The sequence below is a fragment of the Ammodytes marinus genome (genome assembly GCF_949987685.1).
Source record: "Ammodytes marinus genome assembly, chromosome: 7".
NCBI classification, from domain to species: Eukaryota; Metazoa; Chordata; class Actinopteri; order Uranoscopiformes; family Ammodytidae; genus Ammodytes; species Ammodytes marinus.
This window is the reverse complement of record NC_137211.1, coordinates 9,765,925-9,791,422: the sequence shown is the minus strand read 5'-3', so window position 1 is coordinate 9,791,422 and position 25,498 is coordinate 9,765,925. Positions and strand designations below refer to the sequence as shown.

Below are 25,498 nucleotides of genomic sequence, written 5' to 3'. Positions count from 1 at the left end.
AAAGAGTCATCGCTGTACTGGAAAATACCAGTTTGAGACAATTAACTGAAAGAACATTGACTAACATTTACTTGTGAAATACCCAAGCTTTTTGTTAGTTTTCTTTTTTTTTACCACAAGTACCTGTTCCTTGGGTGTGTACATTTTTTTCCGAGTTGTGAGGTCATGTGTGAAAAATGTATTGAAAAACATTCATGCCGTGACATATCAAAACCTGTTTTTACGTAATGATGTAAATATTTTAAGTAATACCAGCCCTATCTTAAAACACGCATTGAATGTTCTTTTCAGTCTTGTTTTTTTGTTCCTTTTCTTGTCCTGCCTCTGAGGTGAGAGGGAGAGACTTTGAAACTGAAGTTGGCAACATTCTTTGGCAGTGACACACACACATACACAACTCAGAAGTATCACCTTATTACACACTTTTTGAACACATTAAAAAACAGATGTTCAGGCTCTGAACAAATGTCGAAACAGATTGTGTGTATTGCAAGAAAACTGCAAGCAGATATATGACTTAAATACATCTTGACAACTTTAGTTTGTGTGCTCCACTTTTTAGAGATATGTTTTAACTTTAACAATGAATATCGAACATGCTATTGACTGTCTTTAAGTTGAGCATGTGTTGACCAATACTCCTAGTAAACATTCATTACAGATTTCCAAACTGTCTTACTCCTTCTGGTAATGTAAAATCCCCCCTGCTAGCTGACATTCTTTACTGGATTGATCATTCCAAACAGTGTGTATACAGAACAACAAATACAAGAGAAACTTTTTTCGGAAAAAACACTGAATTAGCATTGCGTTATATAAATCGGAATAAGGCTCATCCTAATGTCCCAATAATTACCGGAAACTATGCTTGTCGGAAGTAGGAATCCCATGTTGAGGAGGAGATCCCTATGTGTTTCAGTGGGGCCTAGACAGGCGTGTTGCCTCACCTGGCTCAGTGTTTACCTCAGATGGTAGGATTAGGAAGCAGCCATGTGGTAGATATGACTCTAATCCATTGTGCCTCTATTTGGCACTCAGACACGGTCCTATGCAACACTTCCGCTCTCCTAAAGGTAGAGCAACGCCCTTTTGGAATATGAGACAAATCAACAGCATGTGGAGAGTCTCGGAGTGTGATACGGCAATATTTTGACAGCCATGCGGGAGCGGGGGCGGTAGGGCTGTTTGGGGATCAGTGAGAAAGGATGTCACGATAGTCTCCTGTTCCTCTAGCAGTCATAAACCAATTGGGTCAGATGCACAAGTAGGATCAGTGTGTCATATCCTGTCCAAAGCAGTCAATAACTGCCCTATGGATTTGTGTCTGGCCTCTGCTAAGAATACTCTCATATTACTTTTTCATTTCATACATTGATAACTCTCTTTTGACCTACACCAGCACATTATATGTGCTTTAAGTTTGTGCCATGTTGTAAAAAAAATATATATTATTTTCCAATGCAAAGTAAAGCAGTTCATTATTTTTGTTAGCTGAAGCAATTCAACTTGTCACAAGGAAGACTTGCCTCATTAGCTTACCTGCAGGTTCATCATTCTTGGTACATTGGTGCATCCCTGGCACCCTTAACCCTTTATTTACTAAACAAGCAGAACAAATTGACCTTCCACACTTACAGTAGTGTCCTTTCTGATCTGTAAATTACAATTTAAACAATTGGTCTGTTGAAATTCTCTCACAGTTGCAAAGTTCTGAATAAAAAAGGCCATTCTTAGAAGGCCTAACTGCTGTCCTTTCATAACTTTCTTGTATAACAGTTTAAGTTTGACATACAGAACATGGTTTTGAAGCCATTTTGGATATATTTTACATTATCATTACTTTATCACATTAAGAGATTGCTACTGTAATGGTTGATAGCTTTATCTTTGGTGTTGTGTTTTTGGTCAGAGCCCCTTACCCTAGATGTTGTAACCACATCACCACCTCCATCACCAACGGTAGAAAGCGAAACTCTTATTTATCCAATGTTCTGATAATTAAGCCGTTCTCATTAGTGACATAATTGCAAATGTAATTAGCAATAGTAATAGTTATTGCATTTAATACATTTTCTCTTTCGTTATCAGGCTCATTCAAACTGGTAATTAGCAGTCTTAAGAATTTCATACTTTTGTCCTAATTCACTTTGATCACCAATTATTTCTGTTGTATTTCATGTCAATAAGTCATTACCACATTCATTAAGATTTTTCAATAAATATGCTACCAATTTGTTCACTCACTTTTTTTCTGCTACAGAAGCATAGAAAGAAAAACTGGAATAATGGGAATTTATTGGAGATTTTAGAAACACAACACACAGCCAATGCCCCCTTCCTTCTCCTGCTTTATGATCAGTGTTGGGAATAACGCCGTTCTTTTTTCAGTAACGGCGTAATCTAACTAATTACTTTTTCCTTCGTTACAACGCCGTTATCGTTACTGAACGTTAAATGCGGTTCGTTACTATGAATTCATTGAATAAACTGTGTAATCCGAAAGCACCCCTGGCTCCATACTACACAAACTGCTAGTGAGGAGACCGAGTGGGTTAACAACAAGATAAGCGATTGTTATTTCTTATACTGTTTTAAGATGTGTTTTATTCAGTGTGGATGACATTATAACTGTCAGTTAGCGCCGTCACGTCAGTCAGCCGGAGCGCCTGTTTAGTGAATAGAAGTTTCTTTTTCTTTCTCTCTCTGTTGTGTGAGTGTGTGTGCGTTGCCGCAGTAACCACCTATCAATCCACGGTTGAAACGTGCTCTCCCTGAGTTTGTTTGCATCGCCCTTGTGAGTAAGTGCATGGAGTTTCCCGATCTCTATAAATTATAATTTATGCACGTTATTAAACAGCCGCGATTCGCCGGTTGCAACAGCTGTTTAGCGTGTCATGAGCCGAATATTGCTACTGTTATTTTCCTGGGATCTGTATGCTGCTGTGCATGTTAAAGAAGGAAATAAACATAGGATAAATCCTTACTCCTCCTCTCATCGTCTCATGCTTCATAGTCTGACGTTTTTGGCCTTCAGTGATAGCAGATCAGCACGGTACATTCAGCAGTTTCCTCTACTACTTTTGTTGAGAACAAAATAGGCTAGGCCTACTTGAAGTGCAGGATAAACCTCTTGCTGTCTGTTGATGTGCAATAAATATTGAAGGTTATGTAGCCTACAAGTAGGCCTACCTGTCTGTTCTACTCATTTCAACTGACTTGTGAAAACTGCTCAGAAAAATCCAAATTTGTTGACATACAGCAACTTTTTTTTATTTTACAGTAGGCTAACGCAAATAGTTACTTTCCCTGGTAACTAGTTACTTCTATTATAAAGTAATTCAGTTACTAACTCAGTTACTTTTTGGAACAAGTAGTGAGTAACTATAACTAATTACTTTTTTAAAGTAACGTTCCCAACACTGTTTATGATGCTTGGTCACACCTGGAAGAAAACCAGTGTCACGATTCTTGGCTTCCTGCTGTAACTTTACACATTTTATAACAAGATCAAGTGCTTTAAATCTCTGATTTCAAAGAAACTGCATGTGATGGTAAAGCTGTTCTATGTTTATCTACAGAAATGAGCTGGCAGTAGAGTGAGCATCGGCCAGAGGCGATAACTCCTCAGCGGTTTCAGCTTCAGCGCTTCAACAGGGAAGGTGAGTCCCAAACTTACATTTGTGTCTCTTTGCACATGGTATACCAATAATTGCTGTAAATTTAATAACAAACGTATTCAATACCTAAGACGGTGATGGGTGAAAAATAATTTCAGGTATAAATTGGAGCTGGATTGATTTGCCATCAATGAGAGATCAAACTAAGTGATTTTGTAATTAATTTGTATTAAAAAGCATTTCACAGTGTCGTCATTAATTTTCTGTTTCGGTCAGTGCGAAACAAATTATTGGATCATTGACTTTACTTTCACAAAACGCGGCTTGTTATGTGCAGTATTGGTGTCTCCGCTCCATGTTGAAGTTGCACCTCCGTTTCGAGGAACAACTTAATTGTCTCAAACATGCACACAAGCAGCACACACTAGTCATGATACCCTAAGGCCTAGATTAATTAAGCTATGAGAACCCACGAGCAGAGAGTATTCGACAGGTGCCTGTTTGCCTTGGTATGGGACTTGTTTTTGGCAGTGGTACAGTCGCTCATTATGAATCTATAATTAAGTTACAATTTTATTAGCTTTTTTGAAACATACAATCAAAGTGGATCGACTTGGCCTAAACTCTGATTCTGTTTAAGGTGGAGTCAGCGATTTTGGAGAATGCGGTTTCACGTTTTGTCAGTATCAGTGAATATCTCCTCACGATCCATTACCTTTACGTTCTGTGTGTGCGCTGAAAAAAAAATCTGTAAACGGGCATGTTGCTAGCTGGGGTGGGCCACCTCTGTTTTCTGTTTACCACCAGATCTTTTTTTCAGCGCACACACTGTACGTACAGGTAGCGGGTCGTGAGGAGATATTCACTGATTTTAACAAACATTTATATTGACAAAAATTCTTCTCCAGATTCACTGACTGCAACTTAAGTGCACTCTTAAGTGTTGTCTACATTGCCATTTCATCCTCTATTCTTCCTCAGGAATTATACTTTGACAAATATGTGAATGATTGGCTGAGAGTGATATTGTTTGTTCCACTCATAGGTTGTTGTCCTTTGTTCCTGATACAGGTGTTCTTGTTTTTGCACTTGTATCTCGTAATTCTTGAAATGTCTTCATTTGTTCTTAACCCAAAACAAGCCGATTTGCATCCCCCCTCCCTTTCCTCCTCCTCCTCTAACCCTCTGTATCTCAGCACAAAAACAAACATTGCACCCTCCCGCTGGCTGAAGGGATGGTCTTCAGAACCCCCATAGTTCAGCTCATCCCGTTTTGGGGTGTGTGTTGGCAGCGCTAAGTGAACGCAATGAAGCGGCTCTCTCAGGGCAACGTCTGTTATTGTGAGTCACCTGCCAGCAGAGAGGGAGGGCGAGATGCTCAGCAGGGGCCTGGAGGGAGGGATGAGCCGGGCTATAGCAGAGAATCCCCTCTGCCTGCAGGGTGGTCAGACTGAATGAGAGTCACCACCACCGCGGCGCTAACGTTTGCCAAGAGCTCGCTCAGGCTAACAATGTGGCCTGTGGAGGGGCAGACTGGGAAGGAAATTGAGGTTAACAACATTGTTACATATTAAACAGGGCTCATCTGCGCGCAAAGGATGTAGAGTGGTAGATCCTATGAATAGCCCAGCATGTTATTTAGTAATAAAAGCAGTAAAAAAATAAAATAAGAAGGAATTAAATTGATTTGTGGTTCTTTCAACAAATATTATTTTAAGAAACTAAGGACAAAAAGACAAAGAAGTTGAAATTAGGTTATATTTGCTTTGCAGTTCAGGTAATGATGTTACTGCTGAGAGGTCTCAGAACACTGTTAGGGTTTTATAGATCTATACAAACAGTACAGGTAAATCTGAATTAATAGTACATCCACAAACTCTTTTAAAGTGATTTGACTAGTCAGCATTTTTGAATATCAGTGTTTTGACAGGTGCTAATTGCACACTACAGTACAGGTCTTAGGACTGGTTTCCACAGCCCAGGCCTGACTAGAGAATCTCACCACTTTCCTTTACTCTTTCCCCCACTGTGCTTTGCCCAGGGGAGAGACGCCTTCTACGTGTTGTAATAAGGGTAGCTGATATAATGAAGGTCATTGTAATCAGAGCTAATGTGCCAAGGAGTCAAGACACTGTAGCTTTATTTGCCAGCAAGGCCAGGCATTTGGTGCCCATGGGGATCAGGCTGATAGTGTTATCTTTGCTAACCTGACTCTAATACAGGCCTTGCTCCGCTGTTTGTGTCAGTGTCGAAGCTGAACTTTTTCCCAGTGATCCCCTCCATGTGTGGATGGGCAACGGATTGGGCTCCACTTCGCTCCATCCTGGTTAAATCCCATCCCAAGGTGTTTGGCTCCTCTCAGTTCACACGCTGTATTTAAAGAGCCGCGCTCCCTCCCTCTGACTGTCTGACTTGGAAAACAGACTGTGGGCTCACATAGGCTGCGATTGAACGTACTTGACATAGAAACATTACATTGGTGTCTGCTGAGGACTGGCTCGTAAGAGATGACCTCTAAATCTAATCCGGTCCCTCAGGATATGCAAATGTCCTCCGCTCAAATTTGATTTGTTTTTGTCAGTTCAGGACACAGCAGTTTGTTTACAACTGCTATCCAACACATTGTGCAGAAACCCTGGTGCACATAGGTAACTCTACTTACAAAGACCTTACAAAACTCACTTGCTCATCAGTCTGTTTTGATATTAAAGTATTGTATACATTTTCCGTAAAGACTGGTATTGAAATAGTTTTTACTTCGTTAAACATTCTGTGGGATGATAATTTATTTAACATGGCTCAGCTGTCAAACTAAAACTAGTCAGATGAGGTGATCCAACATAGTGAAGTATTTACTGTAATTACTGTATTTAGTTTAGTTGAAGTAAATTGTAAAATTGGTTCATATAATAATTAAACATATTAGGATTTGATCATAAGAGCTACTGTCCATTCTGAAGTTTAGGTTTCACAAGTATCTTGCCAACCATTTTTCATCTGTCTGATGACCCATATGTGACTGGATATTTATCAGGAACCCCTAAGTCCATAAAATCAGAAACAAAACCCATCTCTAGTGGGGATCCCAGCAGAATTTAAAGGTTGATTACCATTTCTCAGATTTTTTATACTTTCCTTTTTAATGTGCCGCTTTGTGCAAGAAACATCAAAGGCCCTTTTTCCTATTCATCTGTGCACCTCCAGGAAAAAAAAAGGCTACCCATATCTAACCCCATGCAAGTCCCCTGGTCCCATCATTCAAACTTCCAAGCCTCTCTTTGTGGCTTTCCTAGAGGACCATGGTGAAATGATCTCTTTTGTTTCGCATCATTAGTTCCATCTGTTGTGCGAGCAGCCCTGTCTGTTCCGGAGCATGGCAACGTGATGGTCGCCAGGGGCGACTGGAGACGCTACCGTCCTGGTGGCTTGTGGCTCGACCTCCGCCACCACCGTAGCCTTGTCCGTGATCTCCATGACACTCTTGCGTTCGCTTGACTGTTTTTCCTTATTTATTCAGACATCTGGGGAAAATAGAAGCGCATGTGTGCTTCATATGCATGCAATACAGTTACTGTAGTGGCTTTTTGAAGAAAGGAATTTAGCTCTGTGATGTTATTTTTAACCTTATACAGCATCACTCTGTAATTGATGATCGGTATATGAGTTTATAAAGTTGCAGCAGTGAAGCAATATATACTTTGTAAACTCTGTTTTAACAATTTTACCTTATTGTATGCAAAACACCCTACTTCACAAACTCACATTGTATGTCCATTCTCGGCTTTAATAGGTCAGATATGTTTGCTTATTTTCTTGCAGTAAATGATGTACCAAACAGGTGTAGCATTTTCTCTCAACAAGGAAATATTTTATTCATGATTTACATGAATGATAAATCTTCAGAAAGTCTTAGCGCTGATGGGCATACACAATTTTACATCTGTCTTTCTCAGAATAATTAATCGCATACCAGAACACTTGGGACTCAGTGTAATATTTTTTCTCTCACTTTACTTGATCTAATTACTTCTTTAAAAGCAACGCATTCCCTCAAGAAGACTGGAGTGATAAACCTACCAACCATAGGCTCTGCTAAAGAAAAATCCAGGAAAGATGCAGGAAAATCTTATTCATGTGCTTTTTAGCCCTATCACAGGGATACCACACTATCCCCACCATACCTAAGACAGGGAAATGTGGCCTTACATTCTAATTATAATTCGTAATTCCCAAATGAATATTTCCATAATGTCTCCCAAGTGAATTGCGCTGGCCTTATCACCATAGTGTGAATGTACAGCACAAGGGCATCTGTGTGCATGTCAATGCGGAGATCACCAGATCATTTTCATTGAAGACAGAGCCATCAAAGGTCATAGCCATCCAAATGACCTAACCTTGCAATGTAACACCTGGGTGTAAAAGTGGACTCATTCTATCCACTGGGATGGGTGTAATGTACCTCTAATGTATAAAGTGCGGAAATAAAATAAGAGTTATAGGTTGGTGGAGGAGGCTCGGTGTGGGCTAGAGAATACTGTAACTCTATAGGGTGAAATAGCTGTGTTGCTATCACCAGAGGTGACAGACTATTGCCAAAGTGCTGTATTTGTTGGAGCCATTATGAAATAAACTCTATGAAAAAGGCCAATATTCAGTTTGAATTGATTCTTGGAAAACTCCAGAAGTGAATATGCTTTCATTTTGATAGTATTACTATGGACAAAATGTGTTGTGTCAGTTTCACCTCACCATTACTTTGCTCCATTAAGGCAAAACCGACTGATTTTATTTCTGCCCAGTCTATTTTCTGTGATAAAATGAGTATCAGAGAGCTTTATTAAGTCTGAGTGACACCTAAAGCTGAGAGCCAACAGGAAAATAAGTCATGTGGGATCTAGTTTCAGTTCATTTTTGCTCAATTCCCATCTCCTGATCAAATACTGCACTTTCCAGTCGGGGCCTAATGGGAGTGTCAAGTTCACAAAGGCCCGCTCTCTTCCTCTGACTCCATTACCTGATAACAGCACTGGTTTGGCACTTATTTGCACAGTGCAGTTAAGCTATGCCTGTGCTGTGAACATTTTTAGTTGTAATTGAAGCTATATTGAGGCCGTATTATTAATTTCCACAAATCTTCCATGCATATGTGTCCAAGTCACTATGGGCACAAACCCATCTCATTTTCTCTTCTGCACTTTGACTATTTGAACTGTTCTTTTTAGCTTTTTGAATGCTGCTCCTCTTTAAGCCAAACAAACATTACCACTGATGTCTTGGGTTCAGGGCCTTTCAAACAACCTTTTAATAAAACAAGCTCAGCTGTGAGACATACAGGATCTCACATGCTGGGCAGCCCCGCTGAAAATACCCTCCCTCCTGTTTCAAAGCCATCAGCTTTTGGTTCCCCCAGGAGAGCCAGCACTATTATCCTGCAGGGTTTATTTCAACTTGTTGGGAAGGTCTTGCCTTTTTTTCGTATACAGTAGGTTATGTGACATTTAGGGAAAACCTCACAACATATGAAACAGGCTTTGGCTTATCGATTTAAATTTGAAGACTATATGTGGCAGGTTTTTGATATGGCCCAGCGTGGTGCTGGCTGGGCCAGCTCTTCTGCCTGTGGCATAAGCATAGGATGATGGATGCTGAGATGCCTGGTAGGCCTGATGTGTTTGCTGTACTTTTAGCTCTTTGCAAGTGACAGTAACCTAAAAGATGAGAGGAGGAGGAAGGAGAAAGACAAATGAGGAGAGATGACAAAGGCATCTTTTACAGCTTGATACTAAGGTCCCTGACTTGTTTTTATTGACCTTTTCTTATATTTCCCATTTCTATCTAAAGTATAAGATACGCCAATTAAATAAATGTCATTTGACCATCTCTGGTTTCAGTCTCACAACTTGACATGTGGCATTTTTATGGAATTCACTCATTCGTGTGGATAGTGTATCTATCCTGGCTGTTATATTGCGACACTTGAATGCATATAGAACTGTATTTTACTGAATAAAGGCACTTGCAGTGCATGTTTTTCACTCTTTCTCAACTGCCTCTTAAAGCTAAACTGGTCAGTCTCAGTGTGTTACTTTTTTTTTTACCTCTTGGGAGGACGACTATGCTTGGGCATTATTGGAGCATTAAACTGCAGCCCCTCCCACTTTCAAGCACTTTAAGTTCTGTATAAATGCATCAGAATTGCTTCCAGAGGGGTGTGTGCAAAAAGACCACTGGAAAGGCTACTTATTCTCTTAATGATGTCTCGTCCTTTTAAAAGTCGTCATCTTCATTTACAAATGGATGAGTACGGCAGAGGAGCACCTCAGGGACTGAGGTCATTCCAACCTTCTAGTTCCAGCACAGGAAGTTATTTTCAATTAAATGAGGCAGGACCGTTTGCATTAAAAGTTGAATGTGTTGTAAGTGCGAGAGTTGGATCAGTTGGCAGGTATTTCTGATTAGTTTTACTCCTAACTAATATCTGTGGCAGGAGAACCACTGTAAACATATTTATGTTTTTTAAGACATTTATTACAGGTCAGAGCTGCATCCTTCATTTTCAGAGGCCAGACATCTTTGTTATGAATAGCTATGTTGATTGAAACTTGGCACTGTTGGCTTCATCAACATGTTAAAAATACAATATGTTTGAATGGAAGCATGCATTGTGAAATAAGTCAGGAATTTTTCTCATGGGAGTGTACAAAAAGATAATCTGTCCATGGCAGGCTAGATAATTAAACTATCAACACCCATCTATTGTGGTTGTTATTCCATGGTTGAATGAATGAATTGTTACTGAACTGAGAATATAGACAAAGTGAATTGTAATAACTATAAATTTTGACTAAAGCTGAAGGAGCCTACAAAAACTCAAATATGTTCATCTCTCAACAGTCACCTTGTTTCCAACAATTATGCAAATATAACATTTTAGAGGTAAACACACTTATTTTACATATTATATTTAAGCTAATGATATTTGGGCAATGAGTTAACAGTCCTGTAAACGCTTTTTATGGCATAGTGGGAAATTGTGTTCCCACGCAAGATAGAATCAAATGGCTTTACTGTCAGTCACTATTGATACTTTTGAACAAATTAATATCTAAATTGGTGATCTGATTAACATGGAAAATGTGAAAGCACTGACATATGCATCATTTTGATCATGCCTGAATAAAGTTAAGTTAATAAATGATTTGTTAATACTTTTTGTCTGTTTGGAGGAGAGAGTGACTTTATTCTGTTTTAACTTTTTCGACATATAGAAAAATATAAAATTTATAAAAACACAAGTGGATTTAACACCAAGTTCACTTGATCATGTCAGTTTTTATGTCAGTAAATGTGGCCTAATACTCGCACTGTTGTAAAAATACCACTATAGATTTACAATAAAAAGCTATTCTATTTTCAGTCCTGACACCTTTGGGCTGCCTAGAAGTACTCATCACGCGGGTGAGATGTAGTCAGTGATATACATGACATGCCTCTCTGAGGACCCTCTGATTTGTATAATATCCTTCAGACAAGGTCATATTGGTGCCTACGTCTTTGAAGATAGAGGAAAGAGAACATGTTCCCCCTTCATTGTGCCTGTGGAATAGAACAAACGTGAGATCACGGTGTCGAGGGGCTTCCACTCTTCAAAGTTGATATGAATCAGACATGAAACGATTTAGATAAAGTGATAGTTATCTTGATTCCTGGCGCCGTCCGTTTGAATAGAGCAACGCGCAGGGAAGCTGAATAGCTGCGTTTTAGTGTGAAATCCTCGGGAAACGTATCCATCTGGTGTATGAATAATTTAGATGGCTCAAGTTGGTTCCTGTTGCTGTTGTGTTTACGCTCAGCTTTCTCTCTCAGCTCAGCTCAGCACCCTCCCTCCCTCCCTCCTTGACATCACTCCTGAGGCTTGTTTGTGATGCTTAAAGGGAAGTCGGGCCACATGAGAAATCGTGGGGAGGAGAGACTCACTTTCTCTCTCTGCTGTGTGTGCTTTCTGTCTCCTGTCTTCTGTCTTTCCTAGACCTGTACAAACCTTAGCTAAACAGTTTAACTTCTACGGACACACATACTCCTTCACGCACGCACGATACTCCTTCACGCACGCACGCACGCACGCACGCATGCACGCACGCACGCACGCACGCACGCACGCACACACACACACACACACACACACACACTGGCAAACATTGTAGATGTATAAAAACTGTATAGATGTGCTTTGTTCCAAACATACAGAACACCTTAGGCAACTTTGTAAGGTTTGTAAGGCATGGATTTCAATAATTAAAATCCGATCATTAGTGCGCACTGAGCATTGTTTTAATAAGACTGGGTGTGACCGATAATAGATTTTTGTGTGGCACTTATAAATGCATTATGCAGCACTTAACAGATATGCATCAGACTTGGTGAAAGTTCTTCTCATATGAGTGCAGGCAGATCAAAAGCATTCAAAGTGCTGGACTGACACATACACACCATTACAATCTCACCTTTACATTTAAATATATTTTAATAGACGGTTATATACCAAAAGGGCCTAAAAAAAAAGCATACAAATCCATGACTATGCTAGGCCAGTTATTCCTGCACTGCGTTGATTCATTTATTGTAAAAATGCAAAGATGCTCAGGTTGAGTTGTGTCCTCTGGTGTAATCTAGTCCCTATCTTTAAACAAACCAGTCAGGATGAGGGGGTGGCAATGAGGAATAGGAGGAGGGAATGATGGCGAGAGCGAGAGAGCGAAAGAGAGAGAGAGAGAGAGAGAGAGAGAGAAGGAGGGGGATGTGACAGGCCCTTGGAATCTCAACCTCTCTCTCCTGGCGCCCGCACTAATCAACCCCTGTAATTTATGCAGAAAATATGATTTATATTTAATTTCACTACACTTGCATTGTTAATTTGAGATGTAATTAACGCGTCGCCACGGCAACTAATTTCTCAATGCTGTAAATTATCACTGCCTTTTCATCAAAATTCAGTTACTTTGGCTCCTGTGTGCAGTGTTGTGATGCAATTAGGTTACCAGGGCAACCCCAAAGTGTTAATTTCCCTTTGTTATATTCCAGCGAGGCAGAAGTTTTTGTACCGCAAGTCATTTTCACTTTTTTGGGTGAACAAAGAACTGGGATTTTTTTATAGAAAGTAGTAAGTTACACTGTGTCTGTGGAACATGCTGGTTATGAACACAAGTATACTGTATATTCATGCGGCTTTCCGCAAAACTTGTAATGTAATACTGTTCTGAACCGATTGATTGCTGAAAACTCTCTGCTATTGCAAGTAGAGGTGTTGCAAAGTTGTCCTTTGGGAAAGGGCACATTTGTCAAAGAGAAATAATCTATATAAATGAGGAATGTGCTCATTGTTTGGACTTGGTCTTTCTCCAGGCCACCCCCCTAATTTTCTTCATTCTCACTGTCTGTCACACACACACACACACACACACACACACACACACACACACACACACACACACACACACACACACACACACACACACACACACACACACACACAGACACACACACACACACATACACAGACGTGTCGCATTTTCAGTACTTCTTTTATTCCCCCAACAGTGACTGTGAAATGACTCAATATTTTAATCAACTGTATCTAATTTGCACTCCAGCAGAAGATAGGGCCACATGTGTGCTGTTGTTGCCCTGGCTGGCACTGAGTAGGCCCACCGGAGGCCTCTGAGCCGCCCTGGATTGCCACGCTTGCCAGTCTCGGTGGCCCACTCGGCGCGTCAGTCTCCAATCCGTCCCCCCTTAGCTAGTCTTCATTGGAAATATCAGGTCATTGGCAGCTAAGCTCTGGTTAACTGCAAAGGTAATTAAATTTGTAAGCAGGCTTTTTGAATCTTTTTAGCCTCTTTGGTAATACCGGCAGGGATTACAGTTTTTTTTTGTGGAGGAACAGCTCTATTTTGACACCCCGGCAGAAAGGGGCCAAATCCCAGTTACCAGACGGGGTTCACAACAGCCAGAGCCCCACCTGACTGACAGATCTGGGGCCATGATGTCTTCTTCACTGTGGTGATACACAGGGAGGAATGTCTGGAAAATTGTTGGTTATTACAAAGAGTAGCCCCTGCAGCCAGTTGCAACTACTGTATGTAGCTCTGCATTCAAGTGAGTGTGTGTGGGTGTATTCTTTTCTAAAATACTCAGAACAAGTTGATTTATTATTTGATGGCTGCTGGCATCCTCAAAATGAGTATCCTATTATGTGGTCAGTCAATTAGCTTTCTTTGTGTATTTTTGGTTTTAACTGGTGCTACCATGGCACCAACTTGTGGTGCAGAAGACAAGGATACTACTAGTTTGACATTATTTAAGAAGACAGCGTCATATAAGAGGATGCTCACTGTCGATTGAGACCATGGGTATAGCCCCAGCAGAGGCACTCTTTAAAAAGTCTCTTTCCCCCAAAGGCAAACGTTTGATTGCACTACATCTACATATTTTTTTGCTTGTTTTAGTTCATTTCCTAAGAAATGCAAAAGGAGTGATATTGGTTCCTGGGTAGATTATACATGTCAGTATGTTGTAACTGCAGCCTGCAGTGGTTTGATTCCTCCCTGTCTGATCTCTTAACAATACATTAACTCCACCGCAGGCTTTAAAACAAGCCCACACTTGCCTTGTTCATCACACCTATGGTAAATACCAGGCGTTATGTCAACACTCCTAAAATTTATAATATAGTTCACCATCCCCACAACAGTAATGTGTAACATATTCTGCTTTATTAAGAGATGGTTTCTTGTTTATAAAACATGGTTATTAGCTCAAATGTCTTTATTAGGCAGAAACAACTAACAAAGTCATTTTTCCACTGATGTCAAACTTTGTCTAATAAACAATTAAATGTCACAATGAGGATGAGCGGCCTAATCAAAAACTTTGTAATAAGACATCTAACCAGTGTGGCAAGCCTTGCATGATTAGAATAGCGCCGTCAAAATATTCTTGCTATTGTCCTGTTGGATGGAAAGTACAAGTGTGAGGAAAGGTCATCAAGGAAGTTTTATGTAACTCGCTGTGTAAAAACACTAAGTTGATTAGACTTGTTTATTTATTCAGGTCCAAAAGAGTATTTGCTTTTGTCGCATTTATTCCCATTTTGCCAGCACAAGGGGGCCCTGGAAGACGAGTTACCAAGGAACACAAAATTTTAATTAGTGTATTTTAATCATTCAGGCTTTTCAAGCTAATCCACAGACTCCTGAGAATTCCCAAGATGCAGCTCTGTGCTGCTTTACCATTTATTGTTGAGTCTATTATAATTACTGTTAGCAGGTGGGGGCAGGGAGACGTTTATTATGTTTTTCCATCTTTATTATAATTACTAGAAAAAATGAAAGGATGCTGTTTCATTAAGTTTAGAGATGATGCCATTTTCCCCCTGTTTTTCCCCTCAATCTCCTTCCTGCCTTTGTTCCATAATGCTATTGTACTGGCTTTCATTCCAGGGCTTTCATACATTGCAGAGCTTTATGAGAAAAAAACAACAAAAAGAAACAGATCTCTTATTAAGAACAGAAGAGGGGAAAGATGGTCTTAAAGAACTTAATTTCTGAGAGAGTTTTTCCTCTTTCTTTTTTTTCTCCCAAATCCAAGCAGTGCTCTGAGAATGAAGTTGAGGCATCCTCTGTAGCACAAATGTTTAATAGAGTTGGACTGGGATCAGAACAGAAATGCAAAAAGTAGAATATGTTTGCCTCTCTTTCACAATCGCCAGTAATGACAGATAAGAGGGCCTGCAGTAAATCTTTAAGCCCAATTACTTTTGGTGCTCTGCAGGGATTTTAACATCTTCCAGAAATATTTTATGTTTGTCTGTTTGTTTAAATACTGTGTTGCCACTCCCTCTTCCTCTTGAGTCCCAAATGTGTGACACTTGTGTATCTTAAACTATCAGGCAGCTGAAGTTTTGAATCAAATAAATGGGCAGTTTCTCTCTTAGATTTCTATTTGTATCCTTGTTTGTGGCACTTCTCGGAAGTCGGAGTATATGGACAACCAACTTACAGCACAATAGTTTTTGCTTTTTAAATGACGAGTGGCTCCATATAAAAACCTAATGTGTCTTTGTGATTAAGGGAAAACAAGATGTCGGCAGTTTCTGTGGACTCCATATGGGTGGACTAGTTGATCAGAGCTTGTAGAATGGTTATGTTGGAGTCAACTACATCACATAAAACTTAACACATGGCACCATTTCAATGTCTGACAAGGGCACCATTTTGGCAATGAAATCTCATACATTTTCTTAAGTGAGCAGATCTGAAGCTGTCACTTGACTAGAAAGCAATAATATTACTAACTTTATTTCAGATTGATGTCATAAGACTTCCACTTCTGTGAATGGATGCTGTGCTTTGTTCATAAACACCTGAAGGCTAAAATTCAATCCAAAAAGAAAATCTGCATTTTGCTGTTGACGGGTACAGCCACATGTCTAGAAGATTTTAACAGTCGAAAATATCCCTCAAAGCATACCATTGCAAACCAAAGTTAAAACAGCAATATTTCATATTTTCATTTATTACCCGGCGGCAGTGATGTGACATTTATGAATTATTGCAAAAGAACATTAATGGTCAAGTCCTGACATGAGAGTCTTTACTCTTTTAGAATCAAACAGACAGATTCACCCAAGAGAAACACACTTTGTTAAGGACTGCATTCACAGTGTTATATTTTATGGTTGGGTGGTTGTATTTGATCTTAGGATAAAAAAAAAAAAAACGATTCACACACACATAGATTTAAAACAAAAATTACATCTCTAATGTTCCATGAGACAGTTTTCTGGAGCCAGTTCTTTAAGACTATACTACTTGGTTGCTATTTATATTGAAGGAAACTTGTTTGCCGAATAGTGGTTCAGTAGGCTTTGGTAGGACATTAGAGCAAAGGTACTAGTAGTGTGCTGTTCCAGCAGCTGTTGTTTTTATCATCAAGGCAAGCAGTGTTTTCATCAGGGCCTTATTCCTATAGCCAATTGTACAGCTACGGTTAAAATCTGTCTGAGGAGTCAGTAGCCAGAGAGCTGCACTGCTTGCAGTAGCTTGAACCTTCATTGCGTTGGTGCACTCTGACTCATCCACACCACCTTGACAACATGTCATAAAATGTCCACTGAACGAGCAGACCTTGTTTTGTTGTCTGAAATGTGGTTCTGATCAGTAGTGATGCGAGGTGGTGAGAAAACAACTTTGGCCAAGAAACTTTTCTGAGACAGAAATTCTAAGTAGTTTGTATTGACACAGCAGACTTTGGCAAGCATGTGGTTGAATGTAGAACCACCACCCCTTTAACTAATTTATTTTCAAAAAGTGGCCTTTAGGGCACATCTACATTTTGGATCATTATTAGTGAAACGCGCCAAAAGCTGTTGCCAAGAAAATCTGTTTTCACTCCTGGTCATGAGGTTTCATTGTGCAGTAAACGGTATTGTTTTGACCTCTACTGGTCTTGAATCTCTTGGACTTGAAACTATCCTCTCTCAATCCATTTATGAAATTCTTTAAGCTTCACTGTGTATTTAACACCACATCATTGATCTATTCTGGGATGTTTTTGAGGGCAGAAAGGCCGGGAGAGTAAGGTTCCATCTCAAGTGGCTATTTTTCATGTTTTCATGAAAAATACCACATCTTCTCATGACTTGGCTTTCAGAAAAAAAGAGATATATTTCAGGACAGGTCCTAGGAAAAAATAATTGATAGACCTTTGAAGTGTGAAAGGCCATCCTAATGCAATTATAGAGTCTTTGTGAAGTGTCATGATTTTGGAATTATAAAATCACTCTGGATTGGCAGCAGTAATTATGGTGGGTGTAGACATTCTCTCGTACCTTTGCTGATACAGCCTATCAACTGCCCTGACTTTCCTCTCTATGTGAGGGTTTTCTAGTTTTATATGTTAGTGTTTCGCTTAGTGCGTTGCAGTTTTGACTGATTAAAAGTTATTTAATATGTGTCTTTTAACACAAGATAAGGTATGATGTAGCATAATAAAGACGTACTTAACTCTTCATTATGTAGTGGAAACTTACAGCTGACAGGTGTACTCATATTGTAGCCACCAGGCCTTCTTAATATTATATGTGACTTGATCAAGCACTGGTTTAATGTTCTGTATGTTTTTTTTCTTTGGCCTATGTGCTCTGTGACTAAGCTATGAGAAGTTGAAACAAGAACTTGGGCAGCACAATTAATGTTATTACAAATGCTTGCTCGATTCATACCTTTTTAAAGTTTCAACAATGTTCCTGCTTTGTTGACATACTAGCAAGGAGAACCATACAAGGCATTCTTAAAGCGTATCTGTATTGATTCAGAGTATTATTGCATATGAATAAGATACGATACAATTTGATGTGATACGATACGATATGATACGATATGATACGATATACTTCAAGGACCCCTTAGGGAAATTGGTCTTGGACACATAAGCTAATCACAGATGTTATACAACATTTTTTGTGGCTTCAGAGGGAGCTGTGCATAGTCTAATACATTGCCTCAAATGATGTCACTTGAGTCATTTATAGTTGAAGACAACAGGTTTGTACAGGTTTGACTACAGGTGAGTATACCAGACCTCTATAGCCCGCTCCTCATTTCTACCTAAGGATAACAGAATGAGGCTGTGTTTGCCACCACTAGCATATCAAACCAGAACAGAACTTCCTGCGGTCAAGAAAACTTGGCTGGTGGTGGGGAAAAATTATTAATCCAAAAGAGGTTTTGACAAAAAGCCTTGTTTGAAAAGAGTCATGTTCTCTTTAAAGATGAGAATATATGATATGAAGAATACTTAAGGGCATAATAGCAACTAGGAAATGACCCCCAAGAGGTGTGAGGGAAAATTATAAAACGTCCTAACTCTGAAAACCGTGGATCCTATTTCATTGAGAATCATACAGCTAAATAATTCTTGAAGCAGTGCCCCCCTTCTAATACGCTACTGGGAAAAGGTGGAATCTAACTGAATCAGAGGTCATGATGAGGTTGCACAGTTCTTATCAAGGTTCAAAAAGACATTACTAAGTATAAACATTACGGCAAATAATTAATGCTCTGTCTGTGGTCCAGTAACAGGACAGCCTTTATTGGACCTCTCACTTGCATGGCCTTGATAGGCTTTGTGGAATAATAATGAGTGCATCTGTTCTTTCGCACACAGAACGCCAGGTGATGTTTAGGTTTTTGTATAATAGTAGGGCAACTGATTCCATTAGCATCCATGATAGGTCTCCTGGGGTTACTGAGGACCGAAAAACCTGAATACTGGTTCTGCCTTTTCCACCCCCCTCCTTTTTTAATCAGCTTGATGTCTGTTTCACTGTGATGCAATACAGAGGCTCTTTTCCCAGTCTGACCCAACGGTCCATGTGTTCAGTTTGAGTGAGGCAGGCTAACCAGACCTGATAAAAGTGGCATTAAACCATCAGACTTCTCCCCTCACACAGCACCCACGTCCACATCGTACAAATTACTGCTCAATTTGGCTGCAATCATGCTCTTAACATGGAGCTGGTTTGGAGAAGAGCTTTTCTAATTATGGGCAATCTGTAAAAGATTGTTGTTGTGATTACAGCACAGACATATGCCCTAGTGCAGAGTACATACAAACTAGAGGCCAGCACAATAAAAAGCCCAAAAGGGTCCCTGGTTACTGCCTTACCTCTAAGGTTTGTTGTTCATGTTATTGGCATGTTGATATACTGTATATAATGTTTTGTAATTATTTTTAATGTAAAAAAAACTAATAACTGTCAAACCTTCTCAGCTTTTCAGCATACTCTACAAAAGAAAGCCCAGTAATGATGCGTTATCAGGAGACACATTTCCTTTTAGCAATCATATCAAGAATAGCAAAGAGACAAGATAAAAAAAAAATCCTAATTATAATTACTAAATGACACAGGGTAAAACAAGGGCATCCAGTCTGATAGTGATAATTACAGACATAAAGGGCAAGTAAGAAATATGGTATTGTGAGAAACCCACTGTTGTCATCTCACGTCTTTTATATTGATTGTTTGTGTGTGCCTGTTTTCTGTTTGTATTGTAGCGTTCTGCTGCTACTGTGGCTTTCAACACCCTGATCAAGAGAGGTTTGAGTAACTAAGCCACCACTTCTTCTTTAAAAAAAAGACTGTGGCTCCACCTCGCCTTAGAAAAACTCCTCATCCACCCAAACCGCCACACGTGCCCTTTTCCTGTCTCCGTTTATTACACAGCCATGATCCTCTTACCAAGGCTTCCTCTCCAGTGGAATAGCATATGTTTCCAGTTAAGCCCAATTTCTTTTTCTCATCATTCAAGACGAGCATTTGCCAAGCCAAAAGCATTCAGAAAGCCCCACTTCTGCCATTCTTTTTACCCCCCCCCCCCCAACCTCCCCACATGTCAGAATATTTCAAATCGCTGAGGGTTTAAATTAATTTACAGCCACAACAAAAGAGCTCAGCATTTTAATATCATTGTAAGTAATTTTAAGTTAATTCAGTAACCTTTGAAAGAGAGTTCAGGCGGCCACTAAATGGTGGTTGCTGTTGACGAACATGGAGGTCATACAGAGGGTTCCAGCTTACTCATCAAAGGATTAGTGGGATATCATTTTTGGGAATTGCTATTTTTTCATCCAGTGGCACTGAAAATATGTCACGGATACACTGTGGAGGACTTAGAAAATTACTCATTACTACAATTACTAACTTGGTTTGGATTATTTTTTATAGTTTGAACTTCCTTCACTACTCATACCAGTTCTCTTGTGTTCAGAATTAAGCTAACGTCTTTTTAAATCATCACAGTTGGCTTTTTAGGAGCTTTCAGGGGTACATTAGGCAGGTAATTCCAGTGCACTGTGGGAGTGTAAATTGTATTCTGAGTCAGCCACACAAAAAAATATTAGAGAAATCCTATGGCATGTGATATATTAGTTTGTTTCTATTGGGAGAATTCATTCAGATACGCTGTTGAACATTTTATTCAGAAACACATCTTATCATTAGTGACTGTAGCATTTGCGTTATTTAAACTTTCCCTTTTTAACACCCACCCATCAGCCAGTCTATTTTTCATACTTTTTAACTTATCACTGCTTCACAACTTACAGAAATAATGAATTAACACTTATCAAATGATTAGCACTTATAACATAATACACAAAACAATGATGGTTGAAGATTATATAGTGACATATGCTTAGGAATTTACCTTTATAGCTCAAAACAACCGGAGTAGGTAATCATGAATGGCTATTAGTATGTTTGACAACACACGGCAATCTACGGCAACCAATAGGAAAACGCATGCAGCAAGGGAAAATTATTCTGGTGACGGGGATGTCAGCATTCTGTACCAAGATCTCCTTCTAGGGAACGCCAAAAGGTCACTAGCTGGCTACAGAGATAGGATAACATTTTCCACATTCCTATGAGCTGTACATATATTTGGCTTCATTTCTCCTAAGGTCTTTGGGGTAAACATTGAGATAGAATGTCGGTTACTTCACTAAAAACAACCCCAACCCAACAGGTGCAAGTATGGAGGTGTTACAGGAATCCGTTGTACTTGTTCAGCTGGCACCATCGTTTTTTTAATGAAGCATTTTTAATTCAACATTTCACAGAAAGCCGATCGTAACAACCAACTAAAAAGTGAATAAATGATAAATCCAAATGCTGGCTTACTTTCACTGTGGTTTCCCCTCATAATGTATTCAACAATATGAGAGCATGGCTGTGTGTCACCTCCTTTTTAGTGTGAATTTCCCCCCCCGATTAAATGTAAGCTGTTATAGGGCCCAAAGGAGCACGGTAGTCTATTTTCCAATGATGTTGTCAGCCATGTGGCTTACACCCCTGAGAGGTGAAGGTAATCAGCCCGTTCATCTCCAGAGGAGGGGCCAGGTCCAAGTCCTGGCTGACTCCGTCTTTTCCTCAGACATTGTCTGGACAACAATTCACTATTTCTCTACTGAATGTTTAATTATTATTTAAAATAAATATATATATATATATATATATATATATATATATATATATATATATATATATTAATGTGGTCCCACTCTCTCTCAGGCTTCAGTATATCAAGATGTTTTTCATGATTTTAAGTGTGAATGCGTTGCCACTCAGAGAACATATGGATTGTCATCATTAGTTTTCCCAAGGCTCATATCACAACCAAAGCTGAATTAAAAAGCCTGAAGATGCGTTAGATGCCTTTGAAGTTAGTCATTTATTGTTTTTTAAAAGTGTTATTATGAGCTGTCTCATTATATTGTGGTGTCTCTGTTAACCATAAGTGGTAAAGTATTCATACGTTTATAAACATCAACATCTTATTTGCCATTCTTAGGTCACGTTCACACCTAATAGTCCGCTTCTTCGGTGTGCACCAGTTGAGAGCAGATACATTGTTTTGTTTTTTAGATGGTTCGGTTCACGTTCACAAAGGCAAAGCTCAAACGGACTATACATTGTAAACAAAAGTCACGTGCGCGGAAATGCTGTTCAATTATTGGCCAGACAGTTTGGCGAGTAAAAAGGCAAATCGCTCGCAATTTCTACCATCGCCCACAGAGCATTGTCCGGTTATCTTCATGCTTAATGTGGAGCGCATATTGTAACAGCCAGAATCTATTAAATGCAGTTCCTCTGTCAGCCCACGTTACAATAGCAGCAGACTGTAGCGGGCAGAGCATATGAGCGTATGATCTGACAACGTGCGCTAAATAAACGTGCATTTAATGATGACATCATGCAAAAGACGGCCAAATTATGCGTACGATTCCTGTGATTGGTGCGGATGGGGTTCAGCTGCAAGTGGCCTGAGACCATCTTTTTCAATCGGAGCAGAGTCTGGTTGTTAAGTGCGCACCAGATTCTCAGACTGCGCTGAACCTCACCAAGGGCTTAAACTCTCCAGGGTTTTTTTTAACCTCACTAAACAAAGCTGGTTTGAACACGCCCTTAGTTGCAGATGGAGATTTGAGGCTAAAATGTTGATTGTAAATGTTGTCTATGAATGTTGGTGTTGTTTTATTTACATGAATGAACATACATAAGCACTTAGGCCTAAGATCAAAAACCCAATTTCAAAGAAAAGATCAAAACCCTAAATTCCCTCATTAACGAACAAATTTCCTATAAGGCTTTGAAATCACTTTGCTTCTGAGAGCACATCCAACGTTTGCATTTCTTTTGTGTAGGTGTGGAAACAATTGCTCTCTTCTCTGCACCTCCCTAAAATAGCAGACGTACATGGCTTGTAAGAAAATTAGTCAATTTAATTTACTTGAGTAATGAAAATGTCATGCACCATTTAATAAAACTGGAAGCAAAAAGTCTGCGTTTCCCATGTTGGAGATAGCTAGAGCCCCATGGATTTGAAAGTTTGACAGTTGCCCCTTTTGATGTTTTCTAAGTTTTGTTTCTTTTTTTTCTTGATGTGATTTCAAATTAATCTTAACAGCTTGAATGTAAATATGAAAATGAGACTTGTTTGGTCTCCCTCTAGCAAGCCAGAGCACTGCTGGCTGAGGTAACCGATATCTCTTTCCCCTTTAAACTGCAAATTATTTTACGTTTACGAGTTTGTCTCATCTTCAAGGTCAAAAATGTAATTTTTGCTCTTTCAAAGGGTTATAACCTTAAAAGAGAACCTCCATCCTTGCTGATTAATGAGAGACTCCTGCATTTGATGTTTCAACGGTGACATTTTAAACTTTAAATATTTTATATGCATACCTATGAAAAAAAATGAAGATATGCATTCATGTGGAATAAACGGTATTGCAGAGAAGAAAGGCTGGGCAGGGTATCATTTTAATAGAACAGTTAGAGTGCAATGGTTTTTCTTGGTGATTTTTATTTGAGGTTTTTATGTGTGCGCAAGCTGATTTAAAGGCACACTAAATCATTGGGGATGGGGAGTAGTGGATTATGCATTTAATCAAGGAGTAGGCCTTGGGAGAGTGGCTGGCCGAGTCACCAGGGCATCAATGAGGGGTTGGCTCTAACATGGGGCCTATCCTCTTTGTTCCTTGCTGTAATGGGCCATTTTCACATCATTTGTAAGGAAAACGTGGGACAGAATGTGCTTCTGTACCAGCTGTGTTCCCACTGATCACTGGAAATGTGTGACATCTGTATGTGTTTAATATACAATACCTCTATTATTAGGCTATAATCCTTAAAGTCACTGTGACATTATCTGCATTAGTTAGCTCTTAATGTAAATTTTTTGCTTTTAGTGCAAAATATTGTTGTTTTTGATATATTGTGCGTCTGTTCCATCATGCAGTCGTTTACCTCGCTAACAGTCTATTCACACAGTGACTACAGTGCAAACACACAACCAGTTCTGTTTATTCTTTTCTCAGTTTTTTATCATGATGAATTTAACACTTTTGTATTTTAGGTATGTGTATCTGCTGTGTGGTAGTGGTCTAGGATGTAAGCTGTTCAGACATAGCAAACAATTTTAGGTTTGGATTTTACAAGTGTTGTTGACTAAATTATTGGCTTAATAAATAATTTACTGATTTGAGTATATTTTCTTGGCAAATTGTCACTCAGCATTAGTTTAAAGCACTATAACCCTCATAATGCCTTTTGGCAGTATGGTCTGTGAATATGATAACACACCACTTTGTGGCTTTTTTAAAGATACTCTTTTAAATTGCTCAAATATAATTATGAAATTGGAAACCATCCAAATAGTATCAAATAGTTTAATATCAAGGAGCAAGATTTGAGTGTGTAATTGAAATGTTCTATGTTAAAATGATCTTTTTGTACTTTTCCCAAATCAAACTGACAGTGGAAACTGAACGCTTTGCTAATTGCACCGTAGAGTTTCCACAAATCTGCAGTGTTTGCCTTGGTTGTGTCATCAGTCTTATCACAGCTACCACAGTGTTCCCCATGAAATTGAAATACTCTGTCAGTGGTTTTGTCTTTGGACATGGATTGGCACATGACGTCATATTAAATGTTTTCATTCAGTGATACAGTAAATTTTGTATAAAGGGTGTATGCATATTTAAACTGGATTTTTTGCTTAAAGTGTTGTATTTAATATGGGTGTCCTGTCAGCTTTGGGTAAGTTACCATCAATGTCTCCAAGATGTTCCCATTACCAGCGGTTCTTTGAAAATTAATATGTGTGCTTAATGCTTGATGACTTGCTTTCCTACTGGCCAGCAACACCTAATGTTTAATTTAAAAGTCACAGTCTGCTTTGTATGTCAGTGCTGTGCAACTGTCTGAGGACTTAATCTTCATGGCAGCACACAAACAAAGGATGTATTTAGAAAGTAGATGGAAAGTAATGGAAACACTAGCATTTAAAATGCCAGCCTTTATGTTTATAGGAGTTAAAAAAAAACTAAATCTATGCATAGATATGCTTCTCATTATCAGTTGTGTTGGTCTACGTACATGGGCTTGAATGCATATCATGTATTTGTTTCTCATACAGAATTGTTTCTGGCATTCATTTATTGAGTCATTTATGCCAAGGCGGGAGTTGTGTTTTTTTCTTCAAAACATTAATTTGGGCAATTATTCGGCTTAATTTTTTAATAACCTCCACCGGTCTTGGCTGTGCAGTTATATAGGTGAAATATTTACCCAAAGTAGGATTTAAACAGGGACATGTTTTTCTATAAGGGCATGGTTTGTTTTCTCCTCCTATTTGCTCCTGTGGGGGATTAGTACTGTCAATCACATTGACTGGCACCTCTCAAATCACACCCTTGCAGCAAAGTGGCTGATTTTGTCAGGGAGAGAATGGCGTTATCGGAAGAACCTTGTTTGG

The 25,498-nt window shown here is 39.2% G+C and overlaps 1 protein-coding gene across 2 annotated transcripts in view; it reads left to right on the top strand.

Moving 5' to 3' along the window:
• Positions 1-3,578: 3,578 nt before the first annotated feature.
• The window catches only part of casz1 (castor zinc finger 1), a 138,339-nt gene continuing 116,419 nt past the window's right edge, over positions 3,579-25,498 (top strand). Inside the window, exon 1 of one of the 2 annotated variants that reach the window (XM_080031084.1) lies at positions 3,579-3,659. The gene's annotated coding sequence lies outside the window, so the exon portion shown is untranslated. The remainder of the gene's footprint in view (positions 3,660-25,498) is intronic. The other variant, XM_080031080.1, reaches the window with a different exon arrangement.